The 22,582-nt window shown below is 43.1% G+C and overlaps 1 long non-coding RNA gene across 1 annotated transcript; it reads left to right on the top strand.

Annotated features, from left to right (window-relative positions):
• The first annotated feature begins 13,172 nt into the window (after positions 1–13,172).
• On the top strand, positions 13,173–19,779 carry LOC122234308. Its single transcript, XR_006212078.1, has 3 exons — positions 13,173–13,265; positions 13,457–13,552; positions 19,597–19,779. It is a non-coding gene; the product is annotated as an uncharacterized LOC122234308 (long non-coding RNA).
• The last annotated feature ends 2,803 nt before the right edge of the window (positions 19,780–22,582 follow it).

Genomic DNA, 22,582 nt, shown 5'->3' with positions numbered 1-22,582 from the left:
CAGCACGTTTCTCCCCTACTGATAAAGTGGATAGTGGATGTCATGGGCCTCTCCTTTTAGAACACTTCAGTGCTCCTCATTCTTCCAGGATGAATTCCAGACTCCTTAATACAATGCACAGGGCCTTTTGCCTTCTACTGCCTGCCTTCTGCTCCAGCCTTATCTCATCGCCTCCTCCCTTCTTCTGTCCAGCTGGACTGGTCCACTCTCAGGACACAAAACGGCCATATTCTTTGTCTCCTCTGGGCCAGTTTATGCAGAGACGTTCTGTGGTCCCCTCCCCACATCTATCTCACTGTTAATAATAACAATGGTAGTAGTTAGACTCTGTGCTAACATGGATTCTCTCACTTAATCCTTGTAAGAATCCATGAGTACTATTATTATTCCCATTTTGTGGATAGGGAAGGTGAGGCTTAGTGAGAGTGTAGGAGCCCTACTCAGACTCACACAGCTATTTAGTGGTAGCACAGGGAATTGAAGCTGAGTAGTCTGACTCCTGAGCCTGTCCTAGGCCATACTTCCTCCTAGCATGTAAGCTAAACGTGGTTATGTGGCTAACTCCTGGTCATTATTTAGACATTTCTTGCTCTAGAAAACCTCCCTAATATGGCCCTACTGTGGGCTATGTGCCCTTCCTGTGCTTGCTCACACGGTGTCTTCCATGTCTGCCTTCACAGCACTTATTATACAAATCCCCCTATAATTGATTGTTTACTTGTCTGTGTCTCCCACAAGCCCTAAGACTCATTGGGCCGAGTTCTGTCTGCCTTTTTTGCTATTTGATACCCTGCAGTTACCAGGAAGCTTGGTGTTCAGCAGGAGCTGACTAAATGTTTGGTCCTTTTACTAAACTTAGCCTCACTGAAAACCTTGCACAGTTCTTTTGGCAGGAAGAGGTTAATCCTCATCTTACTGATTCTCAGACTTTTTAAAAAAATTCTTTTAATGTTTATTTATTTTTGAGAGAGAGAGAGAGAGAGAGAGGGAGAGAGGGAGAGAGAGCGGGGAAGGGACAGAGAGAGAGGGAGACACAAAATCTGAAGCAGGCTCCAGGCCATCAGCACAGAGCCTGACACAGGACTCAAACTCACGAACTGTGAGATCATGACCTGAGCCGAAGTCGGATGCTCAACCGACTGAGCCAGCCAGGTGCCCCGGACTTTCAGACTTTAATGGAGGAGATACTTAGCAGCTTCTCCTCTCTTTGGGGCTCTGACATTATGTGACTAGACTAAGGCTTGTGGTTTACAGCCGAGTCATATGGGTCAAGGCTGTCACTCAGCTGGGTTTTTGTTCACTCCAGCTTTCTCCCCCTATTAAATTCTTGTTTACAAAAGAGATAAACCAGGAAGTGGGTTGTTGGTTTACAAAAAGATTCACCAAAGGATTCTCACTTCTTATTTGGCCTGTTACCCAGTCTCCAGTAATACTGAAGCTGGAAGAGACACTGGGCAGTAACTCATCCAGCCTTTTTTAATTGGGAGAGAAAAGGGAGGCGCCAAGAGGCTCAAATTCCAACACTAGTTAGTGGCCAAGCCAGAGCTATAATCCACATCGTTTATTTAAATAATGAACTTCTTGGGAACACTTAAACTATGATTAAGTTACAAAAATTTTTTTTACCTTCAAGTTTATAGGAATAAATTTGTTGGCTGTAAAACAACATATAAGTATTTGTACACTTCAGCAGTGCAGTCACAAGAAAATGTTTTCAAAAAATTTGGTTGAAGCTTAACGTGCATTCAGAAAATTGTATAGAGCTTTCATAAAGGGAATGCACCCATGTGACCAGCACTCAGGTCAAGAAATAGGATATTAACAATGGAAGATTTTTACTGTAAGTAATATATGATTACTTTTATATTGTCACCTAACTATATTCTATGAAATATATTACAGGCTTATAACAACAGGAGGTCCTTATGGGGCATGGGTGGGGAGGAAAGGAATTTTTAAAATGACAATTTATCCTCACGTGTGCCTCTCACAACCTCATAATATAGCATTTAAAGCATATATCCCTGTGCTTTTGTGTAATGGAGATGCAAACAATTTACTTGTTTGCCTTTTTGTTTGCAAAACTAATGTGTATTCATGTTGATACTGTAAAGGTGTAAAGAGTAATCCTTGTGAATTAACTCACATTCGCTATAGTGCTCAGATATTTAGAGAGCATTTTTTAAAAAATGATTTGTCACCTGGGATTTGTAAGGATAGGTATGTGTGCTTCATTCTTTTTTTTTTTTTTTAGATAAATATTTATTTTTAAACTTTTAAATATTTAACTTCTGGACAATTTATTTTATTTTATTTTATTTTATTTTATTTTATTTTATTTTATTTATTTTATTTTTAGGTTTGTTTATTTATTTTTGAGAGAGAGATTGAGTGGGGAAGGGGCAGAGAGAGAGAGAGAGAGAGAGAGAGAGAGAATCCCAAGCAGGCTCTGCACTCTCAGTGCAGAGCCCAACGTGGAGTTCAAACTCGAACTGTGAGATCACGACCTGAGCCAATCCGGAGTTGGATACTTAACTGACTGAGCCACCCATGGGCCCCTAATTGTGTATTTTAAACAGCAAACTAATTTCTATATTTATGTTTCCCTAAGAATATTGTCCAATTTAGTCTAAGTTTTTTTAATTAGAAAAAATTTTTTAATTTTAATTCCAGTATAGTTAACACACAGTCTTATATCAGTTTCAGGTATACGATATTAGTGATTCAACACTTCCATGCATCACCCGGTGCTCCTCGCAAATTGTGCTTCAATTCTTCTTAAAAGAAGGGGAAATCTTGAATCTGTCATTAGCCATGTGTATACTCTGAGCCATGTTGGATTTGCATAGAGCTCATTGTGTGTTTTTGCTTACTTATTCTTTTTGGCAAACTTGGACGTATTTCTGAGTGGACTGACTGGCATCTGATTGTAGAGCTGACCTAACTCTGCTGAGCCAGCTAACCTGTGCATGTGACTGAGCTCTTTAGCCCCAGGCTTTAAACATCCAGCTCAATATTACCTGACAAAGACTTTTCTTTCCAATGTAGGCATTGCCCAGAACTTTGGACAAATTATTTAACCTGAGATAGTGTCTTCATTCAAACTATTGGAGTAATCCGTTCTGTCACATAATTATAATAAATATTTGGGAAATGAAACTTCTGCCTACAATTGGATCAGAATGCTACTCTTATTTGAAAGGCCATTATATCCACATGAACATTATCATTGTACAGTTCAATTAATAGACAGTGACTGGGCAATTTCTTGAAAGTCTCTCATGATCAAAAAGTTGCTTAGCCCCATGGATTTTTAATAACATCTAACATCCTAAAAAAGATTTTTTCCCCCCATTTCCCTATCTCTACCCAAGGATACAATTCATCTAATTTTTCAGAGCAGTAGCTCAACCTACCTTAGTTCAGAAAAAAAAAAAAAGTTCTTACCTGTTTTAAACTTACTTCCTATTGTCTACAATAGCCCCTTCAGCAAGCAACATATTAATCTACTTAATTAACATGTATTGTGCCTTCCGCAAGGCCAAGCAGGGTCCAATTATATGCCCTAGCTAATTTTACTTTTTCCTTTTTGTATCTCATTCTGCTTCCCCTCAGCTCCCCCTTAGCTTTATCTGGTTACAACAAAAGCTCAATGGGAGACTAGCAATAGTGTGATAAAATTAAATAGAAAGTCACAAAAAGGCCTGGGAGTGTGAAAGGTGCCTCTTAACTTTAGCAAGGAGACAGAATAACAGGGGCCTGCCCTTGGCTTGGAGAAGTTTATGTGCCAAGTACAGGATAGTCATTCTGTTTGCTTTTATTGGACACTATTTTTCTTTACATGAGAACCATATCTAAGTGGGATCACTATTGAGCATACACATTCCCCAGTAAAGGGACGTATTGTCATCCTGTTGACGCCACTGAAGCCTGTTAGGACTATTAATTTTGTTGTTCATTTAGGCATGCCTGGTTGCCAAGGCAACAACAATCTCATAGTTCCTTCAAGCCCTCTGTGCAGTGAGCATCTGTTGAGAGTCCTATGAAGGTATCATAGTTTCTTCTCTTCCTGTCACAGATTGAACCCCTTGCTTGCTCCCCTTATGAGCCACGTATTTATCAAGAATCCCTAGAGAGAGAAGAAACTCTTTGCTGGAGACCAAGGAGAACTCCAAATGAGAATGGAGCCCTTTGTTTCCCCGTGGGCTACTGCAGAAGACCTCAGAATAGGTGCTTTGGAAGTCAGACGATTATTAAAAGTCTTGGTCAGCTGAAATGTAAATAAGTCCTTGGCAAAGTTCACAGCCAATCTTTTATACAGGGTTGCCAGGACACTCAGTGTCCTGCTTAAAGCCAAAATTGTAAATTCTAGTGCAAACTCCCAGTGGCAGGCAATAATAGGATGCAGTCTGTTGCCAACTATTTTTCATAGTCCAAGACCTTCTCCTTAAGAACCATATAGTTTTCAGAAATATGTGTCTGGGAGGGACACTTTGAATTCTTTAAATTTGCTCCTAACCATGGGCTGGTAGTGAAAGCTTACATGTTTTCCAAAAGCCATCTTCCAAGATAACCGTCTTCAAAGACACTATTCAGCATGAGTTCTTGTCTTTGTTCCTGTCCAACTTTATCTCATCTGTAATTTATACAGTCAGAACTGGAGGAGAGTAACAATTTATAGATAAATTACATACTAGCCAAGTGGAAGGAGCTGAGACAGGGACCGTCTGTCTTTGACAGCTGTTGAGAGGAGATATCTTAAGTCCTGGCAGAATCCTCAGTTGAAACTTACATGTAAATGTTAGGGCATCTGACTGAGCAAGTTTATCAAAACATCATTATAGGTTTCCTACTCCTTCTGTCATTACTCTGATCAAGATGATCAAGAACAGATTTCTGTATTCACTTCTGCAGAGAAGCTTACTCATTCCTCTTCAGAATTTTCTTACCTAATGATACCTATTGTTCAATCATAAGTAATATTTAACAGTAAAATATTTTACTTGGAGTAAATTATCTTTGAAAAGAATTCAACTTGGAATTCTCTACTGATCAAGTAATTGTCATTTCCACCTTTCAGTTTACAGAAGAAACTTCTAGGCTGGATACTATTCTTAGGTGAGAAGGTTGAGTCTGAGTTACCCTAGCTTCCACAAGATAGTATGTTTGGAGGGCTTCTTTTTTGCAAATCTTTATGGGGCCTCCAGGGACCACTTTTTGTAGGATTCTCCCATTCCAACCACTCTTTCTGGACTCTTTTTACTTTTTATTTCAGTTTTATCAACTATGAGTTTTTCCTCTTGATTTTATTTTTTTTTATTTCTCTAGGATCATAACATTATGGTATGTGGGGGCTGGAAAACACTTTCATCCTTTCTTACACATTTCTGTCCTCAAAACTTGCAATATAATCATGTTCATGTTATCCACTTTTACAACTTGTATACATGGGTTTGTTAACAGCTGAGTGCAAACCATTTTATTATATGCAATTTATTGTACCAGTGTGGTTTGAAAGGAAACAACCCTAAATTACAAATGAATTTTTTTTTCTAGTTGCAGCTCTGATTTTTAATTTATGGAATGACACTGGAAAAATCTTAGTTTTTCTACATCTCAGTTTTTTTTAATCTATAAAATGAAAATGACATTCTTTTATAACTTACTATGAAGATAATATATGGAAAGTGTGATGTACTATATGTAATTATGAGGTATGTGGATACCCATCCATAATGCCTGTCTCTGGAGTCCACATCAGCCTAGTGATTTTAACTATGTCCTTGACAAAGGTGGCAAAAACCTTATTATAAATGGGTTACAGGGGCACCTGGGTGGCTCAGTCAGTTGAGGTATGACTCTGGATTTCGGTTCAGGTATGAATGAAGGGTCATGGGATCAAGTCCTTCATTGGTCTCTGCACTTAAGCATGAAGCCTGCTTAGGATTCTCTCTCTCTCTCTCTCTCTCTCTCTCTCTCTCTCTCTCTCTCCCTCTGCCCCTGTCCCCTACTCACCCGTGCCTCCACCAGCACTCTCTCTAAAATAAAAAAAATTGGTTGCAAATGTTGATTTACCTTGAACATTGTTGCTTTACCTTGAACAAATGTTGCAAAATGTTGATTTACCTTGAACAATTTTACTACTATAAATATATACTTCAGCAATATCCACACATAAGCATACAACCACAAATGTTAACTGAAGCATTATAATAGAAAAACTCTGAACAACCTTAATTTTCCATCAGTAGGAAGAAAGTTAAATAAATATGTATACCATGTAATACACTGCTAGAAACAAATAAGGTTGATGTATTCTGCAAGTTCATGGAAATATCTTCAAGACATGTGTGTAAGGAAAACCAATTCCAAAACAGCACATAGTGTATGATCTCCTTTATGATAAAACACATACACAGAAATGAAACAACAAAAACCATACCTATATATGCAAATATATTTGTATGTAAATTTGTAATGTCCCTATGTCACCTGATGTTCCTATGCCACTCTTATTCTGTTGTGTAGTGTGGATGGTACAGGTTAGGAGATGGGCTCTGTTGTCAGACTGAGTGCCTTTAGATCCTGGCATGACAGTTACTACATATATGAGTATGGGCAAATGACCTACCTACCTGTCTGTGCTTGATCTTCCCATCTCTAAAATGGATTTGACCATTTTAACCTAACTCAAATCATTTTAAACACATGGAAAAAAAATCTAGGACACATTTGATTATCCTGAGAAGCAGGATAGTGTCAGATCTTTTATAAAGTTAGAATATATTGCGGTCTAGTTGTTTCCAGTTTTTAATCTCATTTCCCATTTCAGCTTTAACTCCTCACAATGGGTTCTCTAGTAATAGTTTCCCTTTGTCCTCCACCATGACCAGCACAGTGCTAGGAACATCATAGACACTGAAGATACATGTTTTGAAAGAATAATGACATTTTGTTGTCTAACAAAAAATAGGGTTTTGACTTCAGATTTCCTATTAGGTTATTTTTAAAGTTCTTAAAGTCTAATTTTTCTCTTAGCCATTCATTTGTTAATAATTAACAAATTTCCCATAAACTCAGCAAACAATTGAGCATCCATTACAGACCAAATATAATAGGTGTTGGTATACAGTAATGATGAAGGGCTTACGTAAATATCCAGTTAGGCTGAGTTCTCTCTACCTGTTGGTCTCCACCTGGTGCAAAGCTTGGTACCTGGCTTTGAATAGACTTCATACTGTTACTTTCAATTCTTCTACCTTGAAGAATACTTTTCAGTGACTCAGATGAAAACTAACACAGAAGCCAGTAAGGCCTTGAGAACCTATGGAGCATGAAGTGCTTCAGGTGATTCTGAAGGCATTCGGACCTTGAAGCGTCCTTTCAAGAGAGATCTGGTTGAGAGATCTATAGTGAATGCTCTAGTTAGGAGCAAGGCTGAAGCTTACACAGCAGATCTGGGGTTTAAGCGCGTTACCTCTGGAGCCACACTCCAGAGTTTGAAGCTACTGGAGTTTGAAGCTAAGCACCCCCCACTTACCATGTGGGTAGTCTTAGGCAAAACATACACACTCTCTCTGCCTTGGTTTCCTCATCTGTTGAATGGAAGTAATAACATGACCTCCTTGGGTTGTTTTGTAGATGAAAAGAGTTGATACATTTAAAGTACCTAGCATAGTGATTGATACATTTAAGCATTCAACAAATGGTAGCTATTATTATTATTTTAAAATTAATCTTATAAAAAAAACAAAGCAGCCAGTCTACCAGTATGGTGCCTCTGGGGCCAGATAAACGTGGGAAGGGGATGAGAACAGGAGATGTAAGGAGATAGTGAAAAGTAAGAATCATATAGGTGAAAGTATAATTGACATAGGCTGAAGAATCAGAGAATCCTACAGTTTTAGAGGTGGAACTCATTCATCCATCCATCCACCCATCCATCCATCCATCCATCCATCCATTCCATAAAGATTTATTGAGCACCTACCATGTGCCAGAAGCTATTCTAATTGCTGGGTCTATGCAATAATATTGCTGCCCCCATAAGCTTTATGTTTTATTAGCAGAAACTGGGCCTTCTGGTCCCCCTCTTACCACATGCAGGAACCCTGCTAAAATGCACTGAATGCTGGCCCTCTATCCTCTGTTTTTATATGTCTAGGGAAAGTACATAATGAATTAATGAAGGAGCAGTGTCTTCCATTCTTGGGCAGCTGGAAATGTGAAGTTCTTTTCAAAGTACCTAAGTATAACTATGCATTGAAAATAGTACTGTACTCTGAATAAAGCTAATCTACTTCCTTAGAACAGCATTAGAATGATCCTAGAGGCTCAGAGGAATACAAATTTTGTTAAATACAATCCAGGATTAGAAGGATAGGGAAAAACATCCAGAGATCATCTTGGTGTGTGGCCATCAAGAATGTGACAAAGGGTTTTTTTCTGGCAGAACTACAGGGAAACCCATAGTCTGCCGAGGCAGCACCATGAAGTGTAATGAGGGGGGCTCCTGTCCCCACTGCAGAAAGCTTAGTGGTTTCATATCTGGCTTTCCTCTCAGCCGTGTTTGTTCTGCTCACTACCTCAGATATTCTGCTCTCTGCACTGCTGAAGCTCTCCCTGGGAAGGAGGCAAACCTTCCCTCCAGGGAGGTCACGGAGGATTGCGGTGCTTTGCTTCATGCAAACATACCCCCAGGGAAGGAGCCTTCACTCTCCCTGCTGTGTGGATAGATTGAGGAGCCCCCAAGGCTTGGCAGCAGGTCAGTGCCAAGCCAAGCTTCCAGAACCAAACAGAGGCACAGATTTTTATCTGAACTTAATTCCTCCTTCAGAAGAGCATTCGTGGCCCCTCGTTTCTTATCTGAATTTAATCCCCCTGGATCACAGTTGTGTTCTGTGGATCCATCTAGCCAAACACATGATTCCAGGGCTCTTGGTCCTTGGTTGGCTCACAGAACTCTGAGAAGATCAGCCTTCTCACTGCGGATGAGGAACCAGGACTTGAGAAAGTCAAATGACCAGCCAAGGTCAGCTGGCCAGTTGGTGAAAGCACTGGACTAGAAGTAAGCTTACAAGTTTTTGTCTGGGGTTCTTGCAACCACACTAACACATTTTTATATTAGCAATAGGAAAACCTGCTCAAAAATAACTCTTAAATCTCCTAGAATTGAGATCTTATATGTCATAGGTAAAAGGAGGTATAGAGATTGTGTAGGACAGGCCTCTGAAAGAAGTTTTTAAGTTTTTGAGTACCCTCTCCCTTTATTTTATTAGAACTAATGTCTGAATTGACACAGCAATGAATCTGAGGTGCGTTCTACTGGAAAGCCTGCATGTGCACCTGTGTGTGTAGGGGTGATGTCAGCATGGCTCCCTGAAGATTTCAAGAGAGTACCTCCTCTTGGGTTTTATTTTGTAGTAAAAATAATCTGTGGTGGTTTTGGTTTTCCTTGTCTTATGAGCTGGGGGAGTCAGCCAGGAGTCCACTGTCTCCTGATTTTCTATGTGGTCATTATCCATACTCCATTCAGACCACAGTTAAGACCACTGGATCGTAAATGATCCCCTAGGGACTGTTCATGTGGTCATCTGTGGGGAGGGAAAGGGGAGGTATGCAGGCAAGCAACACTGACCAAAATATTTCTTCTGAAAGCTCTCATACTTGCAATGTGAATTCACCATTGGAAGACTGCCATGGTTTCTATTTTAAGGTTCCATGTCCCTTATGTTGCTCTGCTGCTCCTTATTCTGCTGTGTAGTGTGGAGAATAGAGATGACGATAATGGGTCCTGGAACGGGGCTGTCTAACTTTAAATTCTGGTTTCTCATTTACTGATTTTGCGATTATGGGCAAACGACCTCATCTTTCCGTGTTTGTTTCCTATCTTCAAGTTGATTTGATAGCTTTAAGTCAGAGGATCGGTGTGAGGACTGACTAGGTAGAGTGTAGACACACTGGCATGCAGTAGCCACTCAGCGGATGTTGGCTGCTACCGTTAGCGTCTCCCACTCGTGTAACCCAGCATTGTGGAAAGAAAACTGGATCAGTGGGTCAGGAGGCATAGGGTCTGGTCCTGGTCCTCACCTTTAGATAGCTGCATGAGCTTGGGACCCTTGATCTCAACTCACAGAATGTAAGACATGGAAGCAGGTATTTGGTCCAAGCTCCTCATCCTAGGAGTGAAATTGGACTTTGGGAGAAGAGGAGGCTCACCCAAAGTCCACAGGGATTTAATACCCACGCCAGGATTGGCCAGCACCCACTCTCTTGACTTCCAGCCCAGACCTCTTCCCATTGTTACTCTGGGGACAGAGACCTTGCCAAGTGTTCCCAACTTTGCTGAAGACCTGAGGACTTTTGGGTTGGCAGACAAATGGTTCCTAACAAGCAGTCTTTGGATTGTGGCCATTGAAGAAGAAACAACCACTGCATTCTATGTCGTGGTTGGTCTAAGTGTCAGAAGCAGAGTGATGTCTTTAAGGGGTTACTGGGTGGAAGTTGCTGCACTTATGGAGGGCTCTGAAAATTCATTCCAGGCCAACAGAGCCCTTAGAGCCCAATGGCTTAATAATTGACCATGTTTTGGGGGTGCCTGGTTGGCTCAGTCCATTAGGCATCTTACTCTTGAATTTGGCTCAGGTCCTGATCTCACAGTTCATGAGACTGAGCCTCATGTTGGGCCCTGTGCTGACAGCTCGGAGTCTGCTTGGGATTCTCTCTCTCCCCCATCTCTGTCCCTACCTCGCACATGTGCACATGTGTTCTCTCTCTCAAAATAAATAAATCTAAAAAAAATAATCGACCATATTTTTTCTTTCCCTTTCTTAGCTGCTGCCAGAGAAATGCACCAATGACTGTGTCTCTATCTGAAGCTGTGGAGGTCTCCTTTACAGCTCTCACTATAGGCCCTTAGCCTCCCTTTCCTTCTGTCTTTTGACTCCCGCTCAGATCCTGGGATTAGAGGTTGACCATATCATCCGCTCTTGGGTACATGGCTTTGACCTGCAAGATCCTCTTTCTGTTCTATATTCTAGCCACAACAGACACTCAACAAAACCAGCCTCTGCTTATTATTCTAAATATATCTCAGGTTTCCGGCTCTAGATTGTTGCATATATTATATCTCTCCATTGATTCTTGCTGAATTCTCTCAGATTAAGTATTACATTTCTATGAAGCCCACAGTGGTCTTCCACCCCCATCCTCAGAAGTGGCCTTCTGTTCCTTAGAGCTTTCAGAGCACCTCTTGATTGTAACTGATGGTTTCTACATGTCTACAGAGGTTCTGTCTCGCTTCACAAGCTCTTTAAGAACCAAATACTGACATCTTTTTGTCTTCCAAAGCATTTAGCAGAATCCCCTGCCCAGTGCAGGACCTCAGTTAGACCTGCTTGAACCATTGTTGACTGGTTAGTGCAGTTGGAGTCAGGGGCTCCAGACTTAGTAAAAGGGTTATTCCTTCATAATCAAAAGGGTTCTCCCCTTAGGTATCATTATAAGCCCATGATAAGTCAGTTATAGCTATTCAAAGGCTCCTTGGAGCTTTGGCAATGCCCAGTCATTTTGAGAATGCTACTTTTTAGAAATCTGGAGTGACACATTTTTTTAAAGTCAGTTAAAATTAATTTTGCTCTTCTGTTTCTTGTTGGCAGAAATTGATGATCCAAGATGGACAAGCAAACCAAATTAAATGCTTTGAAAACACAAGTAAAAGTTTGAGGGCATCAAAGGGCGTGATGACCATAAAGGGCCCTGGAACTTGAACTTGCGCACACACCCATTCGCTCGATCGGCAGACGCCTTCCCACAATCAGACTTCCTGCACTTCAGGAGCAAACCCAGTTGAGCTATTTTGTTTACAAAAAATTCCATGGAACCCTCTGCTAGAGCCCTGTGCTTCTGAAATTGTTTGCTAAAATAATGGTCAGAAGCCATTTGTGTTCACAAAACCCCAACTCGGTGTTTCCGGAAGATCAAATATTCCACAGCAGATTTTATCCCCAAATTCGGGGAAAACATGAAAAGAATGCAAAGATTAATCCTTGGAGGCCCTTAAATAAGCCTTTCCTTCCCCCATTTTCTGTTTTCTTTTTAATTTTTTTATTCAGGGAAATAATAGGTGAGCCCTTCTGTGGATAATTAAGACACATGTAAATTGAAATTCTAAGGCCAGTAATTAAACTGAGGAGCTCCCTGGGTAATGTTTACTTTTCAGCTCCCAGATTGTGAGGTCAGTTCCTCTTCAAGCTGCACTTCTTGTTTTTGCTTTCTTTTTTTCTCGATCGCGGAGATGAAAGCCGCCTGAGTCTTAACAATAGCATCTTGTGCAAGAAGAGGTGGGAGATCCACAGTGGGTTTAGTCAGCAATGCACTCTGATGTCTCCAACGTGAAATCCGTATTTTGAGAGCCCTGATGTATCTGATAGTATTATTAGATATGTAATGAATGAAAATTTAAGTCCCAAAGCTGGGTCCCTTTGCCGAGAGAAATGCTTGTGGGGAGTGGGTGTTAACATTCACCTCACAGCTCACCCCTGCCTCACGACAAAGCACTTACACCCCTCTGTGTGAAGTTTGTGTGGTGTACGCGTCTCACGCTCGTGTGTCCACTCTTCTTTTGGCTGCTGTCCACAAAATTATTAATAGCTGCTAAGCTTGGCTTGAGGCTTTGGGCATTTATTTTGGGTAAGAAAAGGTAGAAAGGGAAAAAGGACTTTCCAGGAACACATTGTTTTGTAGAAAACCCTGCAACCATTCCAAGAGCCCCTCTTTTGACCCTCAGAAATACCTGTGAGATCCAACCATTGTTAAGGATTCATGTCTTTAGGTTGAAATCTGTTGGTTTCACTAGTTTGCTTTCAGGTGCAGCTGCCGTGGTGCCGTTCTAGAAATGTCACGGCCCTTTGTCTGTATTCACAGGCTCCTGTGCAGCAAGAAGCTTTGAAATCCCAATAAATATTGAAATACAAGAATAGATTTCAGGAGTTACCTTCCTGCTAAAATCTCAAGACAAAATTCCCTTTGTTCCCGTGAGCCCCTTAGATCACACAGGGCATTTGCATCCAACGGGTCTCAGTAGCTCTTGTTTCTTCTGCGATCATATTGTGTTTATGATGTCATGAGCGGTTACCATGGAGGTAATTGTCATGATGTGGGAGATGTGTGAATTCAGGTGTGGAGAAACTCGGCAGCGTGAGATGATGGGTCTTTGAGAAAAAAGACAAATCCCCTTTCACCCCAACTTCCTTAGTAACAAAAGGGTGAAGCAGGAAAAGAGTTGGGGGGGATGGAAATCTGATAACTGAAAATTAGCTGTTGAACAGAGTGCTTTTTATGCTTTGCATGACACATTGGAAAGTCTTCCATTTATTTGTTTACTTTTTAGAATTATATTTCAATCATATATCTTATAGTATGGTGTTAAAAATAACTTTTGTGTTCTTTCTTGGAGAGAAATATATGGCTTGTGATAGCAGAAGAGAATACTATATTATGAAAGCCAGGGGAACAGGGAAATCTTTTGAATGATATACGAGGAAACTCAAAGGTGATTTGTTTCTGCCCGGGGCGGGGGTGAGGGGGGGATTCGGGTGGAGAGGGGTGGGGGCAGGCTGCCGCAGTCTGCCAAAAAACTACAAAATAAGATTGAGCCAAGCTAACAATACAGCCAGACTGGCTTGCTGCTGGCATTTGACAAGCTAGGAAAATGAGGCTGCAGAAATCCACAGGGAATTATTTCTTCCTCATGTTAATGAAGTACCATACATTTCTTTCTTGGGATGGGGGGTGGTGGGGGTGAGGGCATGGGTGCTGCTGAGCAAGTATTTTAAGGAAATGATCCAGAATCCCCCCCGCCTCTGGCTTGGCATAATCAATGTCATTACTGCTTGTTTGGAAGCTTTGTCTTTTCTTGGAAAGGACCCAGGACTGGCAGATTCAAGTAGTCAGTGTGGTGACTGGTGAAGGACGGAGGCTGCCAAACCAAGTGCAGGGAGGCTGGGCGCCCTTGAGCACTGGATTCTGAGTAAAGGACCTGGGTTCCAGTCCCAACTTTGCCACTGTGGATTTTCTCTTTTGACCTTTGCTGAGGTCCTTAACAGCTCTGTTTTCTCATCCTCCTGATCAAGTGAGACCATTATAAAAATAAACATATGGGTTATAAAATATATATATATTTTTAGGCAAGCTACAAATGCAAGCAGTTAAATGTTATTTGGGGTTCCATGTCAGCACAAAGATATATAGCTGTTTTTTTCATCCAGTGGTATCCTTCATGGACTTTCAGGGAGCAAGTGGGCACTTAGGTGAGCATTGATGCTGGTAACCAACTCTCCCTGGCATTGCTTTGGGGAAAAGAGAATGTAATAGTGTTTCCAGAGAAAAAGAACCACTAGGATATCTGTTTATATCTGCCTATCTATCTATCTATCTATCTATCTATCTATCTATCTATCTATCATCTATCTATCTAAAATGAGATTTATTATGAGGAATTGGCTCATGTGATTATGGAAGCTGAGAAGTTCCATGATCTTCCAACTGCAACCTGGAGACCCAGGGGAGACAGTGGTGTAATTCAGTCTGAGTCTGAAGGGCTGAGAACCAGGGGAGCCAATGATGTAAATCCCAGTCCGAGGGCAGGGAAAATGAAATGAGATGTACTAGTTTAAGTAGCAAGGTAGGAAAGAAAGGGGCAAATTCCTCCTCTGCCTATTGTTGTGTTCAGATGCTCAGTGGATTGGGTGATGTCCACCCACATGGGGGAGGGCAGTCCACTGATTCAAATGCTAATCTCATCCAGAAACAACCTCACAGACACGCACACCCAGAAACGATGTTTAATCTGGTCACCCTGAGGCCCACTCAGATTGACACCTAAAATTAATTGGCACATAGGGTGATGTCCCTAGGCAATGCTGAGCTCCTGCAAGATCAAGTATAAACTTCTTAGCCTGATATTTGGGGTCTTCCATAATCACTCCCCACCCAAACTTCTCAATCTCATTTCTTTACTCCATCAGGTATACCCTCCTCCTTAGTCAAACCTCACTTGTCACTGGACGTACCTGTAGTCTTTTTTGCAGTGTTCCTTCCTCTCACTCCCAGCCAATTCTACCTATTTCCTGGCTCACCCATGCTATATTGACCCTTCCCTGTGAACAACACCTGTTACTGTGTCACGTATGTGTTGTGCATGGTGGGCGCTGCACAAGGACATCTGGCCAGGGAAGCGGGACAAAGGCTTAAATCCAGCCAAATCATATGACTCACTGAGGAGCTGTGTTTGCTTAGAAGACAGGTACCTTTTCCCAATGGAAAAGAAGCACTGGAGAAGGATGGCTCTGTATGTATAGAATTATATACAAGTGATAGAATTAACTTTTCATCTCTTTGTCTTGTATTCTCTTGAGATTATAAACTCCTTGCAGAGTCAGGCTTTGATTTTCTTGTAGATAATCCCATGAAATAATGCACAATTTAATTCTGAATTATGGCCAGAGCACTGGGTTCTGAGTAAGAGGTTGTGCTAAAAGTTCTTTAAGGATAGGGCTAACTCATTTCTTTACCTATTAGTCCCTTTCACATAAGAAGTCTTTAACAAAAGAGAAATACATCCCCAATAAATATCTGATTGCTCACTTATTTATAGTAACAGTGGGAAAACATCAATACCACTGTCTTTTAAGAATGTTTCAATACCTATCTTAAGTTTATTGGAAGCAGAGGCAGTAATGGGACCATTTTCTTCTGAGGACTCAGAACAGTTTTTAGTTGGGGCTCTTGGGTCTGGGTCTTCATTCTCTCCTCCAGAGCAACATTGCACTGGGACTTCATGGTGGGCTAGAAAAATGGGTCTGAATCCTCCTGCTCATTCAAGAGCCAGACTCTTCTCCATAGGCCAAGGAGGAGAGCCACATGTCTCCATAGGCCCAGGAGGAGAGCCACATGTCTGTCCCCAAGGTGTTCCTGGATCGTCAGTGTGAAGACATGTAGGGAAGTGGCCACACAACGATACAAGAGGCCCTACAGCAGGAGTGGGTTCGGAGGCCAGAGGGGTTCTACGAGGCAGCAGAGACCCGCTCTCCTTGTATGTGGGCAGACACAGGTAGAGCAACTGGAGAGAGGTAACTTCAAGTGGTGACATAAAGCGGTCTCATTCGTGTCCACATCTTCCATTAGCCTGTGTGCAGATGGCTCTGGACACATACACCTCCATCCCAGGCCCGTCTATCCCTGGTCTCTCCACTCGGAGGCCTCAAAGTCTCCCCAGAGCCATTATGTCCCAAACTGATGTCAGGACATTTTTACCCAGATCTGGTCATCTTCTAGTGTTCCCTCTTGCCATCCCTCTTGTTTGGCTGGTTTGGCACATGCATTTGCTTCACTCACTCTTCACTCCCAGCTCCCCATTCCAGGTTTACATCCATATCTCTTGCCTGAAATGAATGCTGTTCCCACCTTACTGGGCCCCCATATCTCCTCTGGGCCCTCCAGCCCCTTCTCCACACAGCGGCTGGAGTGAGAATTTCAAAATGCCAATCTGATTATGTCTCACGTTCCCCAAACTACCCTGCTTCCCTGCTCAAAACCTTGTAATGCTTTCTCATTTCTCTTAGGATGAAGACCCATATACCCTCAGTAGAGCCTTTAAGAACCCTTGTAGTCTGACCCCTGGCAACTTCTCCAGTTCCACCCAGGACCAGCACCCCCAGCTCTGTGCTCAGTGTGAGCCTTCTTCCTGCTCCTCACCAGCTCCAGGCCCAGGCAGCTCCCTCTGCTGGGAACCCTCTCTTCTGCCATGGCTGCCACACCCACCTCATTTGCCTAATCATCCCTTCTCGTTTTCCACATACCAGCTCAAATATCACTTCTTCAGGGAAGCTTTCTCTGATTCCCAGACCACCTTAGCCCTTCTGCCTCGTACATCTTTGATCACTTTTCCTTTGTCATACATCAGTTTGTAATCATAAACTTACTTTTGTGGATATTTGACTGATGTCTGTTTTCCCTGAAAGGTGGTAAGCTCTGGGGTATCCGGTTGGATTTGCCCTCTGCTACAACCCCAGTGCCCAGTACATTGCCGGATCCACCTTACACACTCAATTAGTCACGCACATGAGTGCATGAAGGTTGTTTAGGAATGGGGGGCCACCCCGTGGGACCGCAGTGTTGGATACATGGGAGGAAGTAGCCAAAAGTGAGGTTGGGAACAAGCTTGCGACCGAGTTCTTACCCTCTGGCTTGGGGGTGCTGTGCGGTCTGTAACACAAAGGTGTGACAGGCTAAGAGCTGTGTTTTAGAGCAGTAGCTCTGAGAGGGGTCTTGAATTGGAGGGTAAAGGGAGACATGCTAGGAGGCATCTGATGAAGATGGCCTGAATTAGAAGAGTGGAAAGAGAAATGGACAGGTGAGCACAAATGCTTTCAGTGTTTCCATTTCCATCCCCCACCCCAGTAGGAAAAGCAGTAATAGATCAAGGGCTTTACATGATCGCAACTTATTTTAATTTATTTGACCTGAATGTCACTGGTATATGGGGAAGAGAGAGAGAAGGATCTGAAAATTGGTGGGGCAGTAGGCAATGTGGCAGAGTCATGAATCTGTAGATCTTTCTCCTTTCCCGGGCAAAAGTGGCCCATGAAAGCCTGAGGGAAAAGAAAACTCTTCGGACCTACTGCCCTGAGCTGATGGTGAGTTGGTATGTGAGGGCATGTGAAATCCAGGAAACCTCCTTTGGGGGCAGACAGATTTGGTTCCTGTCTCCTTGTTCTGAGCTGCCAAGTCTGTCATGGCAGTCTGTCTTAACCGAGACTCTGTGAGTGTCTTATAATGGAGGATATTTCCAGAGGGTGATCGTGTGGAGGACAGGGTAGTCTCAGGACCAGGGAGACACATAGCGAAGGGTATTTGCCTCACCCCGAGCTTGGGGCCACATCTCCTGTTTCGCTTAATCTTTTTTATGATTCTTGTCCTCTGAATCATGGTGACAGCACGAGGGTTACATAATGGATCGCTTTACTGTTTCACCATGGTTGACGTAGATAGAACACAAAGTTTAGCTTTCTTACAAATGTCTTTAATGGGTCTAGCATCCCCTTCTAGAATGTGACCAATATAATAATACTATTGTGCTAATAGTGTTCATGCCTAATGTCTCTTATGTCATTGGACATTTTTTAACTACAGGCAGGGCTGCAATATGCCAGTTGTGCTTTGCCCAGTTCTGGCCGGCATCACTCAGGTAGACTCCCATGGGAACAGCACCCCCTGGAGGTGTGCAAGGTGGCACCCCCGCCCATGAAGTGTGCAAGGGAGACACTAACCTTATTTTGCTGGCTCAGAATGGTGACATGCCTGTTCAGTGTCATGTGACAGGTAAATGCTGTCACTGCAGCTAGGATCCAGCTTCTGAATCTAAATCCAGTTTTAATTTTGTTGCACCTCCCAGCTGATCACTGCTTGAATAAATGAGTGAATGGAGAAAGACGAAGACTCTGACCAGGAGCCCGCACAGGGTCATGACTTATTCTGAAGGCCCTTGACTGCCGTCAGCAGAGCCAGCTGCCCGAATCTGCAGTTCATCCATTCTCTTTGTGCACTTTGCCCACGTGTGGGCCCTGGGTGACATGGCCTTGGTGTTTTTCTACCTTTCAGCCTGAACCCCTTGTGTCTTTGTGGTGCGCAAGGCCACACCTCCCCTGCCTGTCCCGTTCCCTCAGGGCCTTGCTTCCGGCTACTATTAGGTCATCCTCTCCCATAAGGTGTTCATTAATAAAGTGGAAGACTATCATTTCAGTTGGGAGTTGCAAAGGATCAAACAGCCTCTAAAGCAAAAAGAAATTACTCTGTGTAATGGTGGAATTGCTGGCTGGGTGGGCGAGTTGTGAATCTGTGGGGTTTTTATGAGGAAGAGCAGGAAAGGACCTCACTAATCACACAATGCAGATGAGGAAACAGAGGCGTCAAGAATTAGTGGGTTTGCTGGGGCTTGGACTGCGTTTTTTCATTATGCTATGCTTCCTCCAGTCATTTGAGTTGGAGGTCTTTCCTGACATCTTTTCCACCTTACCTGACTGAGGGTGGCCCTGCATTTGGACCGTCTATGTCCCGTCAGTATTGGGAGAACAGGAGGGCAGTGTCTAGGGGACAGGGAGCTTGGTCAGTGGTGTCCTTGGACCCTGGATTGACCCCAGGATCCGGGCTTTTAAATGCTATTATAAAATGCAGTCCGTCTAGAGCTCAGTACCTCTTGCCATCAGACTAATGCAGCCTTGGTGGAGGGCGGGGTGGCGGCTGGCTGCCTGGCAATCTCCTGGAGCCCGGGAGAGGGATTACGCTCGCTCAGGCAACCTCATCACTGTAATAAAAATGGGAGTTATGTTTATCGACTCATCAGGACTGCCCATTTAGACGATTACCCCATTTCCAATCCCATTTCTAGAGAAAAGAGGATTGCTGGACACTTCCTCCCACCCCCACCTCTGGCAGGGCCCTGTCTGTGGATTCATGGAGGGGGGTGGCGGGGGGGAGGGGGATGTGTTGGAGGTAGGCACACAGCAGGCTTCGAGCTTTGCCCTCTTTGTCTTCCAGAGCTGGCAAGCCTCAGCGGGATGGCTGTCCCCTGAGAGATGGGAGAGGAGGAGAAACGGCCCAGCAGGGGCCTGGAGCAGCTGGCTGGCGTCAGTAATTTCCTGTAGGAGATTTTGCCGGCCGGGTACACGTCACCCTGCTGTTGCCCCCCCTGTCTTCTCCCATGCGCTGCTAAAATAAACTAAAGCGACCCTTGGGCTGTGTTCACGTAAATGCAGTTATTTAACCTCATCTTTGTGGAGCCCAGGTATAAAACAGCATCACCTATTTGGAATAAGATAGGGAGGAGGTGAGACGGAAAGATCCCTGAACAGCTGGAATACACATTATAAAGTTTCTCCTTCCACACAGAAGAGTCTTTGGGGCCCTTGCTCAGAGACCATTGACTCTTACTTAACGCACAGCTCTAATTAGCTTGGTAGGCTGCTTTCTGACACCCAAGCAGATTGGAAGTAGGAATTAAAGATGGAGGAAAGCTGGAGCCAATGGTTAAGGGCCAGATCAAAGATGTGACATCTGCGAGGACAACTGTGGGTGGGAATCCTCTCTAGAGGGGGACGTTGGATGACTAGCTCAGAAGGTCCCTTCCAACCTTTCAGTTCCTGGCTCTGAGTGTGCCTGGTTTTGACTGTGAAGATGAGGAGCAGGAAGAGGGGGCGCGGGGCATCAGTGAGGGGCCACACCCAGTAGGAAACATAGTTTTGTTTTTGGGGGGGAACCTGAGTTCTGGTGCTCAGAAGTACTCACCTGCTTTTGCTGGAGTCTTCCAGATGCAGTGCCTGTTCTTTTTTTCTTTTAAAAAATTATTAACATTTATTTATTTTTTGAGAGACACAGAGCGATAGAGAGTGAGTGAGGAGGGGCAGAGAGAGAGGGAGTCACAGATTCTGAAGCAGGCTCCAGGCTCTGAGCTGTCAGCATAGAGCCTAATGCGGGGGGCTTGAACTCACGAACCTCGAGATCATGACCTCAGCAGAGTCGTATGCTTAACCAACTGAGCCACTCAGGCGCCCCTACAGTGTCTGTTCTTGATCCTCCTTTATTCTTGCCAGCCAGAGTGAATTCTTACGGATGTTTCTAGAAAGAATTCTGTGAGACATCGTAGTGTAATGGAGAGACATGGGCTCGGGATGACACAGGCCTGTGTTCAGATCCTGCCTCCCCACAAAGCTAGCCAGGCGACTGGTAAAATCATTGAGCCTCTGTTCTCATCTGTATACCTATTGTATATATTGTGCATCATGCACTTTCCTGCCCACAGCCCTTCCCCAGCTCCCCATTGCTCCTCAATGTTCTCAGGGTGAACTCCAGCCCAGACAAGAGTTTCCAGGACACCCAGTAAAGTTGGACTTTCAGACAAATAACAAATAATTTTTAAGTGTGATTATGCCTCAAATACTAAAAAAAAATTAGTTCTTTATCTGAAATTCAGATTTAACTGGCAATCCTGTATTTTGAAATAAACTTTTTATTTTAGGATTGTTTTAGATTTCTAGACAAATTATGAGGCTAGTATAGGGAGTTCCCATATACGTTAACATCTTACATCAGTGTGATACATTTGCCATGATTAATGAACAAATGTTGATATATTATCATTAACTAAAGTCCAACTTTATTAGATTTCTTTATTTTTTCCCAAATGTCCTTTCCTGTTCCAGGATCCTGCCCAGGATTGTACATCACATTTAGTCATCTTGTGTCCTTAATCTCCTTGTGGCTGTGACAGTTGGCACTTGTTTTCGATGACCTTGAGTGTTTTGAGGAGACTGGTCAGGCATTTTGTAGGATGTCCCTCAATGTGGGCCTGTCTGATGTTTTCCTCATGATTGATTCGATTGGGGCAGTGAGTTTGGGGGAGTAGGACCACAAAGGCAAAGTGCCGTTCCCATTCTGTCATGTGACTGGTACATACTATCTGTGTGACTTATCACTGTTGATGTTGACCCTGATCACCTGGCTGAGGTACCGTTCATCAGGTTTATCACCCTGTATTTTTATTTGCTAAATCTGGTAGCTATTCCAGGCCTAGGAATCCTTTATGATGGAGAGACAGAAAGATCTGTATTCTTACTGCCTTACCGCTGCAGGCTTTTTCTGCTCCAACCTTAGAACTGCTGGAAATTCCCCTACTGAACTCACAAACACACACACACACACACACACACACACACACACACACACACACACACACAGAGTTTCCACTACTAGGGCCTGGTTATGTGCTGGGCCTCTGCTCTGGATCTGTTCTCGACTGGTAGTGATCTCCTGTGCTTATAGTCCCAATGCATCCCTAACATTTTGCACAGTGCCCGTTGGAACTCAATAAGTAATTGTTGAATAAGTGAACAGTTGGTTATTCCGGACAATCCAGGTAAAACCTCTAGTAAAGTGCCTGCCGTATAAACAGTATGTGTTCAGGAAATACCTGTTTCCTATCTCAATATAGAGAAAATTATATTTTCTAGATTTGAGCAACTATATTAAGTTCGTACTTGCCCAACATCCCCAACATATGCCCCTACCTGGAGGCGAGATTCTGGAGCAGTGGTCTCCTAGGATTCCCTCAGAGCCACAGTTACCTGCGTCAAAGCGTCGAGGGGGCCACTTAATGACAGAGATGTTTGGCTAAGTAGGCTACTCTCGGTCAATTTGCAAATTAAAAAGGCATCCTTCTCCCAATGGAAAAACTGCAAATTATGAACCCCTTGGCCCAAATTTTCATAATCAGCCCCTTGACCCTTTGTTATTTAGTGAAAAGGACCCATCTCACTCTCTTTCTGTGGCCTATACACAGCACATATGTGAATAATGTTTATACCCAGTGTTGCTTATCCTTGATGACTACTATACCTGTAGGTTTATGGGTACATTAACTTTTCTCTTTTCACTCATGCAGTGTAGTTGTGACCCCACTTCTGAGATCCAAAGGGAGGAGATACCTCGTCCAGTAGTCCTAGGAATCTCTGATCAACCACAGAACTAA

Source organism: Panthera tigris, chromosome E2 (genome assembly GCF_018350195.1).
Source record: "Panthera tigris isolate Pti1 chromosome E2, P.tigris_Pti1_mat1.1, whole genome shotgun sequence".
NCBI classification, from domain to species: domain Eukaryota; kingdom Metazoa; phylum Chordata; class Mammalia; order Carnivora; family Felidae; genus Panthera; species Panthera tigris.
This window is presented reverse-complemented; position numbering and strand designations above follow the sequence as displayed.